This window comes from Micromys minutus (assembly GCF_963924665.1).
Source record: "Micromys minutus genome assembly, chromosome: 3".
NCBI classification, from domain to species: domain Eukaryota; kingdom Metazoa; phylum Chordata; class Mammalia; order Rodentia; family Muridae; genus Micromys; species Micromys minutus.
In genome coordinates this window covers 93,147,757-93,167,191 of record NC_137972.1, presented here as the reverse complement: position 1 = coordinate 93,167,191, position 19,435 = coordinate 93,147,757, and positions in this window count along the sequence as shown.

Here is a 19,435-nt window from a genome sequence, read left to right as displayed (position 1 = left end):
CCCGTCTGTCAGCCTGAACTCATTCATACTCCGTGCTGACCTCTCACCTGGAGAATGGACCCCTGACCCCTGACCTGTATTTGCTCACCAACACTGTGTGTAGATAGGAGACTGTCAAGAAATGTATGGGGGAGGGGGAGGAAGTCAGGGGAGGAGAGAGAGAGAGAGAGAGAGAGAGAGAGAGAGAGAGAGAGAGAGAGAGGAAAAATACTGTGTATCCTTCAGATGAACGAATTTGGGTATTGTTCATACCCACCTTGAAGTCCTGTACAATATAAAGGTATTAAAAATAGAAAAGATTTTACAAAAGCAAGAATCCAACAGAGTTTCATTGAATTCACCCCTCTGGCATCTCAGTGTCCATTTCCGGTGAAAGCACATTCAGAGGTCAGGGTACAACTCTGGTATCAGAGAGTGGTCTTTGCTGTTTTTCTGGCGTGTTTACCACTACCCCCAAGCCCCACCACCCACAGAGTAAGCTCTTGAGGGTTCTCCTGCCTCTACCTCCCATCTCCAGACACTTGTACCAGACCCAGCTTTCCATGGGTGCTGGGGATTTGAACTCAGGTCCTCACGCTCACGTAACAAGTGCTTTAGCGGCAGAGCCACCGCACCAGCTCCAGCTATGCTTGATACTGCGAGGTGGGTTGTGCTACACAGAGATTTACAACATAAATACTTTCTCATGTAAGTCAGCGTTTTAATGCCTGTGCTTTTCGACCTGAGGTGGGTTTCCAATAATTTATGGAAACCTCATCCATGATCTACCCACTAGAGAGAGGTTCAGCCACCGGTCCTAACAGCTTCCTCGTGGTACTTTTTACAGTTCTAGCTCAAGAGGCGGTCCTTCTTGTGGGGAGGTGGGAGGTGGTTTGGGTGCTTTAAAAAAAAGGAAGGAAGGAAGGAAGGAAGGAAGGAAGGAAAGAGGAGAGATCTGACAGTTGCATACCCCCAATCCTAGGGTCACAGGTTAGCTTGGCTAACACCCCTAGCCCTAGGGTTACAGGCTAGCTCAGCCACACCAGATATTTGGTGTGGGTGCTGGGATCTGAACTCAGTTCCGCACGTTGGCATAGCAAGTGCTCACCCCTACTGAGCCATCCCCACCAGCTGTAAACCAGATCCACAAGCATGGTGTCTTTAGCGTAGGTTAGAGAGGCACTAGGTTGGCATGGGGGTGCCCTGCTCTCCTGGCTTTCTGCCTTCAGAGTGAAACATTCCCGAGCACTCTGGGGTGGTGGTGGGGAGTTATATCCTGTAGTAAAGTCAAGTTTGGCTGAGCCTCAGTGACATCCTGAGAAGGTATAGTAAATGTCCTAGGAATGGACTGCTCCCCACTTACCTCTGACCCCATATTTGACATCTACCCAAGATCCCAAGTATACAGAGAGGCAGACCCTGCCTCCGTGTGGCCAGTCCACTGAAAGTGTCCCAAGAGCACATCTATAGGACATAATGGGTGTGTTAGCTACTGTCTGTCGCTGTGATAAACGCCATGACCAAGGCAGCTTATTAAAGAAAGCATTTACTTGTGCTCACAGTCCCAGAGTGTTAGTGGTCACGATGGCACATGCAGAGCTGAGAGCCCTTAACTGGAACTTCAAGCAGGACGCCGAGCACACTGGGATAGCGGCATACTTCAGTGACATACTTCCTCGAGCGAGGCCATGCCTCCTGATCCTCCCCAGATCAGCTGGGAACCAAGTATTCAAATGCCTGAGACTTTCGGGGGACATCTCATTCAAACTGGTCAGGGACCTAACTCTGTGAGTGCTATTTAAGTGGGTGCTGGGGGGGGGCGAAGCCGTTGGTCTCCCTTGTTTGCCAGGGCGCCGACTCAGAGCACTAAATGCTACCTGACGACCCTGGAGGCTGACGGTCTGGAGTGAAGGCAGCAGAGAAGCAGGAGAACCAAGGCTGCAGGGAGGTCCTGCCATCCCCAGTGATGAAGATCTGAGCCCCGAGCGTCTGCATTCTTTACCCGCCACCTGCATCGCTCCTTCTGGAACCTTCGTTGTCATATGGCCGGGGTGACTTCATCCTCTTCTTGTAAGGACACTGTCATGCTGAGTTAGGGACCTTCCTTCTCCAAAATGACGTCATTTGGGATAATTGCATCTATCACAATCCTATTTCCAAACAAGGTCACATTTGGAGGTTCTGCAGGCTACAACTTCAACAAACGAACCCTTAGGAGCCCAGAGGTCCTTCAGAGATGGCTGTCCTCAGTGTCTGGAGACAAGAGCAGCATCAAATATCTACACAGCAAGGGTAGTGCTCCAGAGAAAGCTCTAACCAAATCCATGTCTGCAGCCCTTGCCGGGTACCTCAGAGGTGGGGGGTGGAGATCAGGCGTGCTTAAACTTCTAACACATTGCAAAGTTTTAAACTGAACAAACCTCAGGGCCTGAATATACTGGCTGCCAGATGTGGGGAACAGGACAGTTAGTTGGATAGTGTGGGCGTGGGAGGGAGGACGGTGAGGGGAGAGAGGACGGTGAGAAGAGAGGATGACTGTGTGAGTGTGTGATCACCTCAACCCTCCTCTAGGGCTCCAACTCCTCCCTCCCCACTCCGTTTTTCTATTTATAAAGGAAAGATAATTTCTTGAAAACAAATGAGTAACACATACTAATTATACCTGTTTACAAGGTATTTTACATGCATAGATCTAGAGATGTCAGGTAATTAGCATTTCCATCTTCTTAGCCTGCTTTTATGTTTGCTTGGGAAAGCGGAGAAGGGGTGAGGGGAAAGGGCGCAGGAGAAAAAGATGGAAGGAAAGATTCTGGAGTTCACAGCACTGGAAGATAGTTCATGCCTCTGCTGAGCATAGGGCACACGGGCGGGTGGGCAGGAGCCGCTCTCCGCCTCCGGAAGTTTGCCAACAGTGAGAAAGTTCAGGCCCTGGTTTTGACATCACCCTAGTGCACAGTCACGTCAGGGGCTGACGGGAAGCCCCTGTGTGGGCTGGTGAAGCAGAGCTGACAGTCTTTGCGAACCCTCCCACCTAAGGCTCTCTGCTGCGACTTTGGGGGTATCTGCTGCCGGACAGGGCCTCACTTGCTCTTTGTTCGCTGATGCCCCACCTCAGCGTGTCTTTCTGCCCGGGACATCCAGTCATGGAAGCCTGGCAGTACCTGGAATGGGGTAGTGGCTTGGAAGAGGCAGGCAGGATTCTGGAATGAAGGTCTTAGAGATAGGACTTAGAGACCAAGAGAGGGGGCCTTCCATAAATAGGAAAAGGGACCACTCCTCCATGGTAACGGTGATTTCAGGTGGATGTGGGTGGCACAGGTGATGTGTGAACAGAGTTTAGTTTCCAGCCTCCCAAGGATGAGGCTCTTGTGCAGAATGGGGTGCAGGAAGCATGCGGGTCTGAGGAAGGCAGAGATGAGGCCTCCTGAGAGGCAGGTGGGCACTGCCTCAGGACCAAGTGAACCCAGGTGATGTTTGCAAACCAAAGCAGACCATGTGGTTTACCTGGGTGAAGATTCCCATCACTGGCCACAGAGTACAGGGACGGTGGTGAGAGGGAGGCAGGGAAGATGAGAGCACTTAGAGAGACTTTAAGATGGGCTGAGGAGACAGTCGGAAGTGTGTAAGCCGTGCCTCAGGCCTTAGACTGCCAAGGACAGGCTACCAACTCAAGTGCAATAAGGTGCCTTCTCCTGGGCACTGGCAAGTTCCCTCTCAGGAGGGGACACCACAGGCGAAAGCCAGGTACTGTGCACCACGACATTCTCAAGATTTTTCCTTTAACAGGTAATTTGGAGCTAAGCTAAGAACAAAGCTTGTCTTTACTGGGTGAAGGGCCACCTCTGTAACTGGATCTCACTCCCATCTGCCTAAGCATCCTCCGGTGATGGTTACCCTATCGGCCTAGTGTGCAAAATCAGTGTTGAGGCTTGCATGCTGACCCAGGGTAAACAGCACCTCACAGAGCATTACAGCGCTTCTTGAGAGGACAGAGACAGGCTGACTCCATGACAGGCTTCACACTGGCAGGTCAGGAGACTTGGCCTAGATCTGTTAACAAGAACTGGGCAAATCTAGGCAAGTCCATTACTGGAAAAGCCCCAAGTCTTGGGCAGCCCATCAAAAACTGCCCCACCATCTGGCCTGAGGCAAAGACAATGGGACAGCAACAGTTTCCAGGCTTCCCCAGCAACAGTTTCCATTTCCCCCAACTGCCAGCAATGGTTCTGGAATGTCCCTAAATACAGAGCCAACCAATTAAGATAAAGATTATCTACCTGTCCGGGGAATCCCCCTAATGTGCTTTAAATTGGGCCTGCGAGCTCACTGGAGTATCTCCATCCTGGTAAATGGTAGACCCCAGCTGGGCTTCTGTAGAATACAACACTGCTTATGCATATTATTTGAGTCTGGGTATCAGTCTTCAGCAAATCATGGACCCTCACAGACTCAGTTCAAGGCTCTCCACATTTGATGTTCTCGCTGCAGAGGCCTGCAGCACACACAGAGTTGGAGCGATACCCACAACTGTCTACGTCTTTTCCCAAAACACTGTGACTATGCAGCTAACAGAAGTTGCCTGGCCTCCCCATGGTAAACAGCCACTCGAAAACCATGTCCTAAGGTTCCCTGCACCTGTGCTGCACAGTACTGAGGGGCCCGTCACTTGCCCTCCCAGTCACTATTCTACCACTGAAGACGCCATGGCCAAGGCAATGCTCATGAAGGAAAGTAGTCAGCAGAGACTTGCTTACATTTTCAAAAGGTGAGTCCATTATTATCATGATGGGGAACCTGGCAACAGGCAGGCAGGCATGGTACAGAAAAACTAGCTTTGCCTCCTGATTATAGATATCAGTCAGAGAGAGAGAGAGAGAGAGAAAGAGAGAGAGAGAGAGATGGAGAGAGAGACAGAGAGAGAGAGAGAGAGAGAGAGAGAGAGAGAGAGAGAGAAAGATAGAGAGAGAGGGAGAGACAGACAGACAGAGACAGACAGACAGACAGAGACAGACAGACAGAGACAGACAGACAGAGACAGACAGTCAGAGACAGACAGACAAGGCCTGGTATAAGTCTTTGAAACCTCTAAGTCACTCCCAGGGCCACACCTCCTATCCTTCCAAACCACTCATCAACTGGGGACTAAACCTTCAAATATATGAGTTTAAGGGCTACCTCATTCAAACCACTACACTTGCCTCACCCAGGGCCCACCCAGAGCGCTAAGACAAACTAACAAAGGGAGGGAGACAAAGGGCTGAGCTACTAACCAAACAAGAACACTTCCTGTGAGCCTTAAGTCGCTCAACTGGGGATCCCGTGCCCTGGGATGAAGACTTACACACGGGCAGAGGACACCACACAGCAGTGACGCTGATGGGAACCATCCGCTGGTGTGCTCTGGAGCAAGGTGCTCTTTCATGGGCATCCAAAGGTCCAGGGATGGAACCTTTGTGTTCCCAGAGTACTGTCCTCCCGGAGGTAGGCTGCTCATGCAAGGGAAACACCAAGTGGGAAGCAGCCGGTTACCTATTGGGTAGACAAGCACAATGTCTCCTCATACTGCTGCATGAAGGAAACTGAGGCAGGATGACAGGCCCACCTCCTCACGAGAGAGGGAAGGGTCCATCAGTGAGCTCTAAACTACCAACACTCCCTGAAGCTAGAGAATGACCACCTAGATCATGCTGGGGGTCAGGTGTGTACCCCACAGGGTCTGTTATGACTCTCATTCTCGCAGAGAAATGTCTGTGTTCTGCAACCCTTTATTTCCTGTCGGGCTGTCTGCCACAGCAGCCCACCCTGTCTGATCACGCTCTGCACATGTTTCCATGGTATCTCAGTTAGACTTTCCGTTGTGGTAAAACCATGAGAACTCCAGTGGGAAAGAGCTGGTTTTGGCTCACAACTCTCAGGCCAAACTCCATGCTTGGGGAGTCAAAGCACAAACTCAAACAGGGCAGGAACCTGGGCATAGAAGCTCACACAGAGACCACAGAAGACCACTGCCTACTGGTTTGCCCCTTGTGGCCTGACATAGGAGCTAGTCAGCACAAGGGGTATGTCCTATGCTTACAGGACCCCTAGACGTGCACGAACTCAGTGATTTACAAAGTATGGTCGCAGCCCAACAGCATCACCATCATCTGGGAAACCATTTCATTGTAAATGTCACTCCTCCCCACAAGACCCGCCGAGCCAGGATTTAAGGGATGGGACTGAGCACATGTCCCATCAGGCATGCTGCAGACCCACTAGGTTTCCTTCCGTCTCCTGTCAGAGCATCTGACTGCCATGCAGGGTGCTCAGAGCCCTCAACAATCAACCCCTCCCACAGTTGGAGAATAAGTGTTTTGCAGGGGGGCCTGGAGGTGCCCTGCAGGAGCTTTTGTGGAATGCCATGTGTCAGGTCTAAAGGAAGCTCCATTTCCCCAAATTCTGGTGCCTGTTCCCCTCAACCAAAGGAATTAATTATTTCTCTGTCACTGTCAGAAGGGACAAATGACTATCTCTCTGTGGTGTTTATTAGCACACCATAGCTCATGCTGGCCTCCAGGCTCCCTCACAAGCACCTAGCTCCTCTCAACTCCTCCCTTGCTCTAAGCTTCTCCAGTTCAGCAGCATGCATACCCTCAGCTTCTCATTCTTCTTGTAAGTCTTATTTTGTCTACGCTCTTGTTAATCCCACAGATTTGAGGAGAAAGACCACTGGCAAAATTAATTAAAGTAATCAATTAATGATAGGAAGGTGTGTGTGAGTGTGTGTGTATATGTGTGTGTGTGTGTGTGTGTGTGTGTATGTGTGTACAGGTTGTCGTTCCCTAAAGATGGGGTCCATGAGATGAACATCAGGCAGGAGTTCTTATACTTCAGGAGCAGGGTGTTTCTAAATGAAGGATTTGGCAGATAGAGTTACAGGAGCGAAAATACAACACGTTGGTTATAACAACCTCCTGAACCAGAGAGGCTGAAGGGTGGTCATAACAAAGTAGTTATAACAAAATGGTTGTAACAACATGTGGTCATAATAACCTTTTAAACAAAAAGATGGTTGTCACTTCTAAACAAAAAACGCTTGTACTTAAGATTACAAGTAGGGCATAGCCCAATCCTTGAGTAAAAAATAAATTAATCATAAATCTGAATGAGCCTAGTTTGTCTCTACTATAAAATAGAGTTGGAACCCAAGATGGAGGCAGGGTCCCCGCCCCCCTTGCCCACATCCTTTTTGTCTTTCTTTCTCACTCTTCCAGTCTCTCCTCTCATGCCCTCTCTGGTCCAGCCTACCGGCCATGTTCAGTCTACCATTTTTACTCTCTGCCCTGGACTCTTCCAGATGCCTCTGGCTGTTCTCTCCCTCATATCTACAATAAAAACCTTTGGGGGCTGAAGATATGGCTCAGCGGTTAAGAGCACTGGCTGCTTCTTCCAGAGGTCCTGAGTTCAAATCCCAGCAACCACATGGTGGCTCATACCTGTCTGTAGATGCAGTTCCAGGGATCTGAAAACACACATAGGATTATATTCAGACAGAAACACCAATGCACAGAAAATAAAGTTAAAAACAAAACATTAAAAAAAATTAGAAAAGTAAATCCAGTAGTACTTAAAAAACAAACCTTCCCCTCAACCATACCTTAGAGCAGTCATGTTCATAGACCATGTGAGGGAGAAACTAGGAGCTAAGGGTGATTTGGAGCAGCCTCTCCTGGAGGCCATGGTACTGCACACTATGATGCTCAGAGTCCCCAACCCTCCCCACTTATACCAACCCCTTTCCTCTCCTCTGCTCTGGAATTTCAGACAGAGAAAGGAAGGATCTAAAAAGGCGTCCTTAACTAGCTAGGGGAGAACAAACAGCTCTGAAGCTGAGGCCATTGCTACTGTTCTACATCTGGTCTGACAGCCAAAGAGAGATGACAGAGAGTTCCAATCCTGTCACAGATGAAGAACTTCCCTAAGAGCTGGTTCTAGTAGGCAGGAGATCTGGACAGTTGAAGAGGCAGGCACCCTGGTGGAAGCAACCACGAGCTTAATTTAATTTCTCTGGTCACATCTCATTACCTAACACAACGCTAGCCTTGCATCTCAATTTTGTTTTTCTCTGAGATCTGCCCTAATTTTATGAGCCAGCTCACTACATTCAGTGTCCCTGACCACTTAGAGGCAATGCATTCTTGTCACTGTCCCTATGGACAGCCCACCCCTAAGAGCGCAGTTCTGAGAATACCTTGTGCCTGAGAGGTCTGAGGACCACAGATCTGTGAGCAACTGCTCCCAGCAGATTCCAGCCTGTCCCTCATGCTGCTCCCTGACATGGGAAAGAGCGGAGGTGATCTCACCACACTAAGTCTGACCCAAACTGAAGACTCACGAGAACATTCACACTGTCACGACTCCAGTTTTCATATCTTGACCACATAGGCTACTGTGTGGCTGTAGATGCCCAGTGTAGACTCAGACGCCCCAAAGCAAGATGACATCACAATAAGACTTAAAATCTGCAGCTTTATATGGGGTCAGGACATGGAGGCTTGGAGGACTTTGATGGAAGTCTTTTAATGGCCTTGGCTGGAGAGAAGTCTTAGCAGTCAAGAGCTCGGGCTGCTCCCGCAGAGGACCCGGGCTTGGTTGTTAACATCCACATAGTGGCTCACAGCTACCCAAAACTCCAGGTCCAGAGGATCTGACACTTTCTCTGACCTCCACAGGTACGAGACATGGATGTGGCTCACATATATTCATGGCCAGAAAAACACTTATGCACATAAAATAAAGTAAATACATCTAAAATGAAACAAAAGATGGTCATGAAGAAGCTAGAGAGATGGCTTAGTGGCTAAGAGGGCTTGTTGCTCTTGCAGAGGACCCAGGTTCAGTTCCAGCACCTACCTCAAAACCATTTGTAACTCCTGTTCCAGGAGATCTGTGACCCCTTTCTGACCTCTGTGGGCAGCAGGCACACATGCTGTGCCCAAATACCCATTCAGACAAAACACTCATACATGGAAAATAAAATAAATCAGATAGTAATGAAGTCTGGGGCCTAGGAGGGCCAGGGTGATTATTTCCAGTCCTGCATGATCTCCCAGAATCCTCTCTTGTCTGTGAAAAAACAGGTTTTGTTCTCCCCTCCCCCTCTTTTGAAATTGGATAGAAATGAAAAAATTAATGCCATTGTTTTTTAAGTACTGTGTGGGAGAGTATTGAGAAAAGACTCAGAGGGCTTTATCTACCACTCACTCTAAACAAGCACTCACCAGAACAAAACTGTGGGTGTATGACACAACTCAACAGGCAAAGATGCAGCCTTCGTTAGATCTCTGGGACTCACTTGGTGGAAGGACAGGACTGATTCCTACAAGTTGTCATTTGACCACACAAACACAGCATGGCATGTACATGTTATAGTAATTATTAAAAGTGTTAACCTTTTATTTCCTGCTAGTGCTGGTACCATTAGGGCCGTGGGGCATCCTTATCTCAGCTGGTCTTATGCCACGCTGGTCTCTAGAGTCAGTTCTGGCACCAGAGAGCCATACTGAACTAATCATAATTTATCTCTGGTTACTATCTCTCCTGTAGGCTCTCTACTAACTGCAAAGTTTTTGATTCTAGCTACCCAGTGAAGTCAGGGCTCTAGAAAGCCAGCTTCCTGCCACGGACTCTGCTCACACTCCCAACAACTGCCCCCTGGTAGTTAAGGTATAAACTCCCAACTACCTGGTGAAAGCATGACTCAGTAAGCTGTAATTTATTAATCAGATTTATATGTTAAATTCTCAATCCATAATCCATCTATACAATAAGCTTACAACCAGTTGAAAAAGACATAAACTGCGCACCTAGATAAAACAAATTGACCTATAGGAACCCTTGAAAATATTCATATCTACCTATTGCCAATTACGACCACCTGGATCTAGATCCTCCTTCTCCAGCTCCATCTTGCTTCTTCTCCTCCTCCCTCCCTCCTTGACTTGCCCCCCATCTACCTTTTCTTCTCATCCAATGATAGGCTGGACATTATATGGATTGCTATATAGTGACATTATCCTACATGTACATGCACACTTAAACACACATACACACACAGGTGCTGACACACATGTTCACCCACAAGCACACAAATATACACTGAATATATTTGTTAAATGCATGTTAGTATGTGAGTAAACTTAAAACCAATCACAATAATTAATAACGTGGTACTTACTTTTCCCATGAGCATATTTAATTCTAAACTGTCCCTGGGATAGGAAAGCTCACTAAGAAACCATTCTTGCCACTTTAAGGAGGGGTAGTAACCATTCCTAGCTAGCTGGGGACCCTTCTTGCTAGGGTGAGGTTGGCCATTCCACATTGAACAATAGTCTTAGGAAGTAATGAGTAAAATAAGCCCAGTTGTGATTAAACTTGATCCCAACTTGGATTTGATGCTGTGATTCCCATATTCCAGTGGCCTTATAGCCTCAAGCCCTGCGTGTCTTCCCTAACCATCAACTGAGAGTTTACAAGGTCTCTCCCCACCTCCATTCCTGCCTGCAGATCTCAGCTCACTATGCCTGAGTGTCTATATTACAGTAAGGGGATATCCTTGGCTGGTCCAAGCCAAGGGCCATCCCTGAGAAATTATGCCATGCAATGGATCTGGTATAAAGGGAGAGGAGTGAGGACCTGGGGGTGAGAGAGGCAGGGGATGGGGCAGGAGAACAGAAAGGAAACACAGGAGAGAGAGAAAGCTCTGGGGTAATGGTGGGTCCTTTTATTGCTGCACACAACAGGTGCACCTGGCAGTTGAGAAGGCTAGGCTGTCTCCATGACAGACTTCAAATTGGCAGTTCAGGAGACGAGGCCTAAGAACTGCGCAAGCCCAGGCAAGTCAGTTACTAGTAGAAAAAGCCCCAGGCTCCAGCACTCACACCCTAATAATGGTTCCAGAATGCCTAGAGGTAGAGGAAGATAAAGTTCACCTACCCCAGAATTCCGATGTGCTTTAAATCAGGCCTCTGAGCTCACTTGGTTGTCGCTCTATCTTTGTAATGGGAGACCCCAGCGTGCTGGACTTCTGCAGAATAAAACACTCTTTGCGTTAACATACTATTTGAGTCAGGGGTATCATTCTTCAGCCAGTGAACCTTCCTAGTGAAGGTTGTGTCAGGTCATGATAAAAGCGGTTGCTGGGTCCCTGAAGGAAGGCCAGTGGGATTACCTGTACACTAACACTAATTCTTCATATGTTCTTCAATCTGACCTGCCCACACCTCTCGAATAGATTCAGTCTAACTAGATTCTGAGCATCCCTCCTGGCTGAATGGTGGTCTGGTACTCACTGAGGTTGCTTCCATGACAACATTAAGATGCTCCTTGAAGCGTCAAGTCTCTTATAGCAGCCTAAGAGTTCGATATAAACTGAGTGGCCAGGAAAGAAGCAGTGGGGCCTCAGCTGGGTCATACTCCGAAAGCAACACACTGGACCCAAATTCCTGTGAGGAGCAGGACTCGGAAATGTTATGCTGTGCCCAGTTACAGGAAGCCTGGTAAGCCCTTTTGACTTGGTATGTGTATGTGAATGAAATGTAATGACCAATCAGGAAAGAGCTGTTACACAGGGTGAGCTTAGGGGGTTGGGAGGAGGAGCAGGATGAAACCAAGCAAATCCTGGTGCCCGCCTTTTCCCTCTCCAGTGTTGCAGCAGAAGTGGGACTAGTAAGGGAAAGATGTAAAAAGCCCAGTTGCTACTGGACAAACACTGTTGTTCTAGGGAGCTCTGATTTCTCCCCGGACAGCCTGATTTTCCTGAAGGTTGTTGAGTAACCCCCTGCTGCTGTTTTACAGTTGCCAAACTCACGATCCCATTGCCTGTAGGTCCCAGCTTTCCAGAGGGGGTCCAGGGAAGGCTCCGTGTGACTGAGTGGTAGAAGTCATGAAGGCTCTGGTTAAAGGGAACGCTGTAACTCAGAGGTCCGAGGCCTAGGCAGGAAGGAGCAGAGCAAGCCTACAGCTCTTGGAGATGAGGGGCACACTAGACCACAGGGCACTTTATCAACTCTGCCCAGGGAAAGAATTGACATGTCCTAATTTCTGGGAGAGGAAACAGTTTCTTGAAACCTGGTTATCACGCACTGAAAGACTCTAGTAGGCCCTGGTGCGGCAAACAGGCCTAAGCTCTGGAAGCCGTGCCCTTCCCACATTCGCTCTGCCATAGTAAACTGTTTACATTTCTAAAGCTAGTCCCCAAGGTCTATTCCCTTATTTGGTCACTTCCTTCCTTATCCTGACTACCACTGTCCAGCTATCAAAGTATTAAAGTACAGGCAATCAAAGCCCCCTTTGGCTCATCTAATTAACATGCCCCACCAAAATTAACATTCTAACCCCCACTACCTTTATAAGCTGCAGTTTGCCTAAGGGCCACTCTGCTGTATCCAGAGACAGTTAGTCATTTGTCCCTCTGGGGCACACACCCCTTTACCCCCCTCTCTCTTGTTCCCTTCCCCTTCTCCCTCATCCTGTATCTCTCGTATTTGTTTATTCTCAGGCCTTTATCCTCTGGGGCAAATAAATCTCTCTTGTGCTGAGAATTTGGTCTTGGTGAGTTCTGTGTTGATTCGGGTCCTTTCACCTGTACAAAGTGAGTTATTGAGAGCCTTGACCTTCGATATTTGATTAACAGTCAACATTTATAAGGAAACAATCCCACAAAAGTGCTCGAGTGTAAATACGTATGCGTGCCCAAACTTACGCAGATGGATATGTGTGTGGTCTAGCATAGACTGACTCATTAAAAGAGAGATAATTATACTAATAACTACTGAAGAATTGCTAGCCTTAATGATGTAACACAGTACCTCTGGCTAATCCCAAGGAGTCAGAAACACAGGATGTGAACTGACCTGTAAGAGCCCAGAGGGTCTCATGGGGGTGTGTGGGGGGGGCAGGAAGGCAGGATATGCTCACCTGAGCACCTGTTTAGAGGACACAGTGTCACCGGTGGAGAACTGGTCTGGCAGGAGCACAGCATCTGAGGGGTAGAACATAAGACCAGATAAAACTTACTTTTTCCTCTCTTTCTTCTTTCTTTTTAAAAGTTTTTTTAAAAGTATTTATTTTATGCATATGAGAGCTCTATTTGCATGTACACCTCATGCCAGAAGAGGGCATCAGATCACACTATAGGTGGTTGTGAGCCACCATGTGGTTGCTGAGAATTGAACTTAGGACCTTTGGAAGAATAGATAGTGCGTTTAACCACAGAGCCATCTCTCCAGCCTCCTTCCTTCCTTTTTTCCTTCCTGTTGTTGTTGTTGTTGTTGTTGTTGTTGTTGTTGTTGTTGTTGCTGTTGTTGTTGTTGTTGTTGTTTTTCTTCTTCTTCTTCTTCTTCTTCTTCTTCTTCTTCTTCTTGTTCTTCTACTTCTTCTTCTTCTTCTTCTTCTTCTTCTTCTTCTTCTTCTTCTTCTTCTTCTTCTTCTTCTTCTTCTTCTTCTTCTTCTTGTTCTTCTACTTCTTCTTCTTCTTCTTCTTCTTCTTCCTCTTCCTCTTCCTCTTCCTCTTCCTCTTCCTCTTCCTCTTCCTCTTCCTCTCCTTCTCCTTCTCCTTCTCCTTCTCCTTCTCCTTCTCCTTCTCCTTCTCCTTCTCCTTCTCCTTCTCCTTCTCCTTCTCCTTCTCCTTCTTCTTCTTCTTCTTCTTCTTCTTCTTCTTCTTCTTCTTCTTCTTCTTCTTCTCCTTCTTCTTCTTTATCTTCTTCTTCTTCTTCTTCTTCTTCTTCTTCTTCTTCTTCTTCTTCTTCTTCTTCTTCTTCTTCTTCTTCTTCTTCTTCTTGTTCCTGACTGTCCTGGAACTTACTTTGTAGACCAGGCTGACCTCAAACTCAGAGATCTGCCTGCCTCTGCCTCCCGAGTTCTGGAATTAAAGGCATGTACCATCATTGCCTGGCTTGAGGCTTTCTTGAATGCCAGGCAAAAGATGTTATCCTGAGGTGATAAAGGTGTCAAGGAGGGTTATTAAGCAGGGGAACAATATGATGGACCTTGGGATGTAAGATAACACATATAGCCCATTTTGTATAGAAATGGCTTGCAAAGAAGACTCTGGTGCAGGGATACCACCTTGGCTTCTTTGGCCCCCTTCTCCCCAGCATGTGAAGATCAGATATGGGTGAGAAGAGGAAATCTTAGGCCTGTAAAAAGGACTCAGAAGTTTCTCTAGGCTCCAGGCTCACCCCCCCCCTTTTTTTTGGCTTTTGCAGTCACAAACACAGATGTAACTGTTTCTCATTTATGGGCATTAGAATGGTGACCAAGAACATGATTCAGGGGACTGAGAAAAGAAACATGTCAGGAAAGGCATGGGTAGAGCTAAGCTAGGGGAAGAAGTTGGCTTTCTGGAGCTCAGAACACCTTTCCCAAAACAGAGCAGCTTAGCAGCTAGGGAAATGGAGTTTGCAGTCACCTCCCCACTTCCCCCCCAGGAACGGGTCTTCAGACACTCACTGGATGGGTGACCTCCTTGAACAAGGAATGAGACAACAGTTTCATCTCTGGAGATGCAGGACACAGAGGAACGTAAACTATCAGGCCTTCTAAGTATCCCAGTTTATTATCCTTAAATCACAGAATTTTACCCAGCCTCGCTCTCCTCTCCTCTCTATAGTCTAACCAAATCCATCAGGAGGAATACACAGGTGTCCTGCTCTATTGAGCCCTGCCTTCTTGCCACCCTGTGTGGTTCTCCCTTCTCCCCAGGGGTTGTTGGCCACAAACCCATGAGAAGGGACCAGAGTCGGAGGATGAAGGGCTTCAGAGGGCTGTGAGTATGTCAGAAAGACTACCGGGGATCAGCTTAAGAGAGGCAGCTCAACTTTAATTGGAGTGAATCAAGGGCTAATAGTTTTGGAGGCAGAGGGTAGGGTTTTCTAATGTGGGTATGTATATTTGGCTACAGTTTGAGGTACTGGATAATGCCTCATTTACATGGAGAGCCATCCTAGGATTTCAAGGTGCTTGCTGGACAGGTTTTTATCAAGAGAAAGGAAGCTGAAACTGTAATCTCACCAAGGCAACACTCCACAGGTAGAAGGTGTGGGTTTTAGTCTCTCCAGACAAGGTCAGAGAAGGAGAAGACCTACTAGTAAAGGGAATCCTCCATTTTGCACTGAGCTCAAGGAAGCTTTCTAGACAATGGTAGACTTTGACCTTAGTTAGTAGGACTCAACAACCCTGCCTTCTGTTAGAGGGGCCTTAGCCATAAACCTAAGACCAGAGAGGAAGAGAGATTTTTCTTCCCCTTCAGGTTCAGCTGTGCATCTGTAGACTTTGAGGTCAGATTTGGGTTGGTGGGCTGGTTCCTGGGTCCATAAAATGATGGCCACAGGCCTCAACAGCCCCCCAGTGGCAGCTATCTGGCCAAGGAAGTTGGCAGCTGTGAGGTCACACATTGATCAGGTTAGCTTGTTCTGGACAAGTGACCCAGGAGAGGATCCTGGCCCTATCATCAGTCAGAATAAAGTTCACTCACCTGTACCCTACTGTACCCCACTGTCAAGTGTTCAGAGCTACGGAGTGTGGGAATGCAGATACCTTGCAGATGCGTGCAAGCTGGAAACTACAAGACTTTAGGAGTGCATCTTTGTCCCTCATATTTCCAGTACACCAGAGGCTAAAACCAGAGAAAGCTGGAAGCCACACTGGGCTACACAGTGAGTGTCAACATCAATTAGGGCTTCATAGGAAGACTCTTTTCCAAATCACCTCCCCCACAAACACCAACCAGCCAAGTACAACCATTAAAACAAACCTGAACATACAGGACTGGAGGCTCATATCTGTCATTGCAGCAATCAAGAGGCAGAAGCAGGAAGCCTGCCACAAGTTCTAGACCAGCCCCGGCTATATGGTGAGAACAGGGCTGCCGGATCTTATAATGAATGACAGCTTATCTCTTAAGAACCAAGCAGGCAAAACAATATGGGGGTGGGGTAGGAAACAACCACTAGACAGATGAAGATGTCACCTGTGCTCACAGCTCAGACGTTTCTGTATTCTTGTGATGCTAGTTGTCCCTGAGTAGTTAGTGTCTGTCTGTCTGTCTGTCTGTCCATGCATTTATTTAGTGTGTATGCATGTGTATGTGTGTGTGTGTCCCTCAAAGCTCATGTGGAGGACAGATGACAAGATGCAGAACCCGTTGTCTCCTTCTTCCATGTGGACTCTAGAGAGCTAATTCAGGTTGTTGAGCTTCGTGGTAAGTGCCTTTGCCTACAGAGCTATTCTCTTGGTCCCCTTCCCCAATTACTCTGTAGAGTTGCAATATATACTCCATACCAAATCCCAGGTCACTCTTATAGAAACCAACAAACTGATTCTAAAATTTACATGGCATAGCCAAAAAACTTTGAAAAAGAACCAAGTTGGAGAAACACCGCCTGAGTTCAGGTTTGTTACATAGCTACTCAAGACAGGGCCACACAGATAGACAAATGGAATAGAATAGAGCCCCAAAATAGACTCATAAATAGATGAACCTATGGTTTCAATATACGCAAAACATTTGAGCAATGGCAAAATGTTCCCATCTATAAACTTACAGAAGAAAACAATCCTCCAAGTTTCCACAATCCTGTCAGACAAAACCAAAAATTCATGCAGTGCCCAGAATCCATACATATGTGCATAAAAAGAACTAAATAAGGTTGGCAAGCCGCCTTGTGGATAAAAGGGCTTGCTGCCAAGCCTGAGAATGGGAACGCAAAACCCAGGACTCACTTGATAGAAGGAGAAAGATGACTCCCACACAACTGTCCTGTGACCTCCACACGTGCACCATGTGATGTCTGTGCCTCCTGTTTACACACATACACATAAGTCAACATAATGAAATGTTTCCAAGAACTAAGTAGCAAATAGCCACCGAGCTTGCCCCTGCTTGACAGCAACTGTTTGATCAGTGTTAAGAACAAGGTAGAGGCAGGGGTAGTGGTGCATGACTGTAGTCCTGGCACTCTGGAGGGTCTCTGTGAGTTCAAGGCCAGTCTAGTCTACATAGTGAATGCCAAGACAACTAGTGCAACATGGATCCTCAAAAACAAAGTTGAGGGCTGAGCATGGGGTGCACACTTGTGACCCCAGTGCTGGGGAAGCTGAGGCAGAAGCATCAGAAGTTCAGAGGCATCCTCAGCTACATAGAGAGTTCAAAGCTAACCTTAGCTTTGTGAGACCTTGTCTTGTTGTAAAACCCAAGTAGCTGGGTGTATCTATGAGGAATTTTTTTCTTAATAAATTATTTGAAGTAGGACGAACCACTTTTATTCTGCACCTTTTGAACTGGGAAGATATACCTTTAATGCACATCTATAATTTGGGCCACACCTTCTACTGGCAACCTAGATAGAATGGTATATACTGAAGACCATCTGAGATATTCAGCCTCGTGGGCTGAACAACTACTGGACTTTTGGACCTTCCATTGGTAGCTGTTGTTGGACCAGAGGGACCACAGCCTGTATGTTGTTCTAATAAATCCTATCTATCTATCTATCTATCTATCTATCTATCTATCTAATATATTCTATATATAATACATATAGAATAGAAGATATATATTATATATGGTACATATAATATATACATGGAATAGGTGTGGCCATCTTAAAAGAAGTGTTTCACTGTAGATGAACTTTGGGGTTTCAAAAGCCCAAGCCAGGCCCAGTGTCTCTTTGTCTCTTTCTGCTGCTTTTGGATTGGATAGAGAACTCTCAGCTGTTTCTCTAGCACCATGTCTGACTATGTGCTGCCATGTTTCCTGCCATGATGATAATGGACTGAACCTCTGAACTGTAAGCCAACTCCAAATACTTCCTTTGTAAGAGTTGCTGTGGGCATTGTGTCTCCACAGCACTAGAGTAGTGACTGAGAGAAACCAGAAGAGAAAGGAGATTGGCTGTGGTACCAACATCAAGGGAAAGGGGAGGTAACTACAGAACATAGGTAATAGAAATGTCCTACAATTGTGAAGTTAGCTTTGCCAAAAACCACTGAATGGAGATGAGGGGTGGTGGTGCAGGTTTGCAAGCTCCAGCACTCAGAAGGCAGGAGATCTTTGTAAGTTCAAGGCTCACCTGAGCTCTATATGGAGTTCTAGGTCAGCTAGTGCTTTGGAAACAAACCCAAAAGCATGCAAAATAAAAAAATCAAATTATATACGTGTGTGTGTGTGTGTGTGTGTGTGTGTGTGTGTGTGTGTAGTCTTGGAGTGGAACTTCAAACCTTACACAAACCAGGTGTCTGTTAAGATTTCTAGTACGGAGATAAACACTGTGACCCAAAACACAAGTTGGGAAGCAAAGACATTATTGGGTTTATTGTTTACACCTTTATTTTGCTGTTCATCTGTTGCTGTAAATATAAAATAGTTGATAATATTTTATGCTGCACTAGTGCCGGCTCCTGTAGGCACTGTGGGGTATCTGTATCTTAGTGGCTCCACACAGCCTTTAAGTACGCACAGACACTGGTTTCTTTTGACCCAGGCACAGTCCACTCCACCCACCCTTGTTGCTTCAGTCCAGGTGGTCCACAACTGCTAAGTGTGTTGCTTTCACACACTGTCCTTTACTGCCCAGCAAAAACATGACTTTATAATCACTAACTTATCAAAGAGGTTTATATGTTAAATTCTCAATCCACAATTCCTTTACACAATAAGCTTAGAACCAGTCAACAAAGATATAAACTGCCTACCTAGATAAGATAATTTGACCCATAGAAACCCTTAGAAACAATCACAATAACCTTATCCATCTAGAGATGCGCCGAGAGAAACATCCGTCTGCTTCCATGTTGCCTCCTCCCGAATATCTCTCTTTCTCCTTCTCTTCCACTTTGCCAACTTTGTCCCTGCCCCACTCTCCACTGTCCAATCATGTAAATCACTTTGACATCAACCTACATTCATCATCTAAGGAAGTCAGAACAGGATCTCAAACAGGGCAGGAGCTGATGCAGAGGCCATAGAGGGGTGCTTCTTGCTAGCTAGCTTCCCTGGCTTGCTCAGCTTGTTTTTATAGAACCCAGGAGCCCAGGCTGAGGATGATCCCACCCACGATGGGCTACACCTTCCCCATCAATCACCAATGAAGGAAATGCCTTAGAGCAAGATCTTACAGAGACATCTTCTCAATTGAGGTTCTCTCCTTTCAAATAAGCTTCTGTGAAGTTGACACAAAGCTACCCAGCCCTCTAGGTAAGCAACCTTCCACTGAACAATATCTCTACACAAAACTACCCAGCACTCTAGATAAGCATCCTTCCACCGAGCAGCATCTCTATTCCACTTCTTATGTTTTATTTTCAGACAGTCTCGGCAAACTTTGTAGCCTAGCCTTGAACTTTTGACCTTGTCTCTATCTCTGGAGTGGCTGGGATTACCTGTAAATGGGTGAACTGGACAGTGTATAAA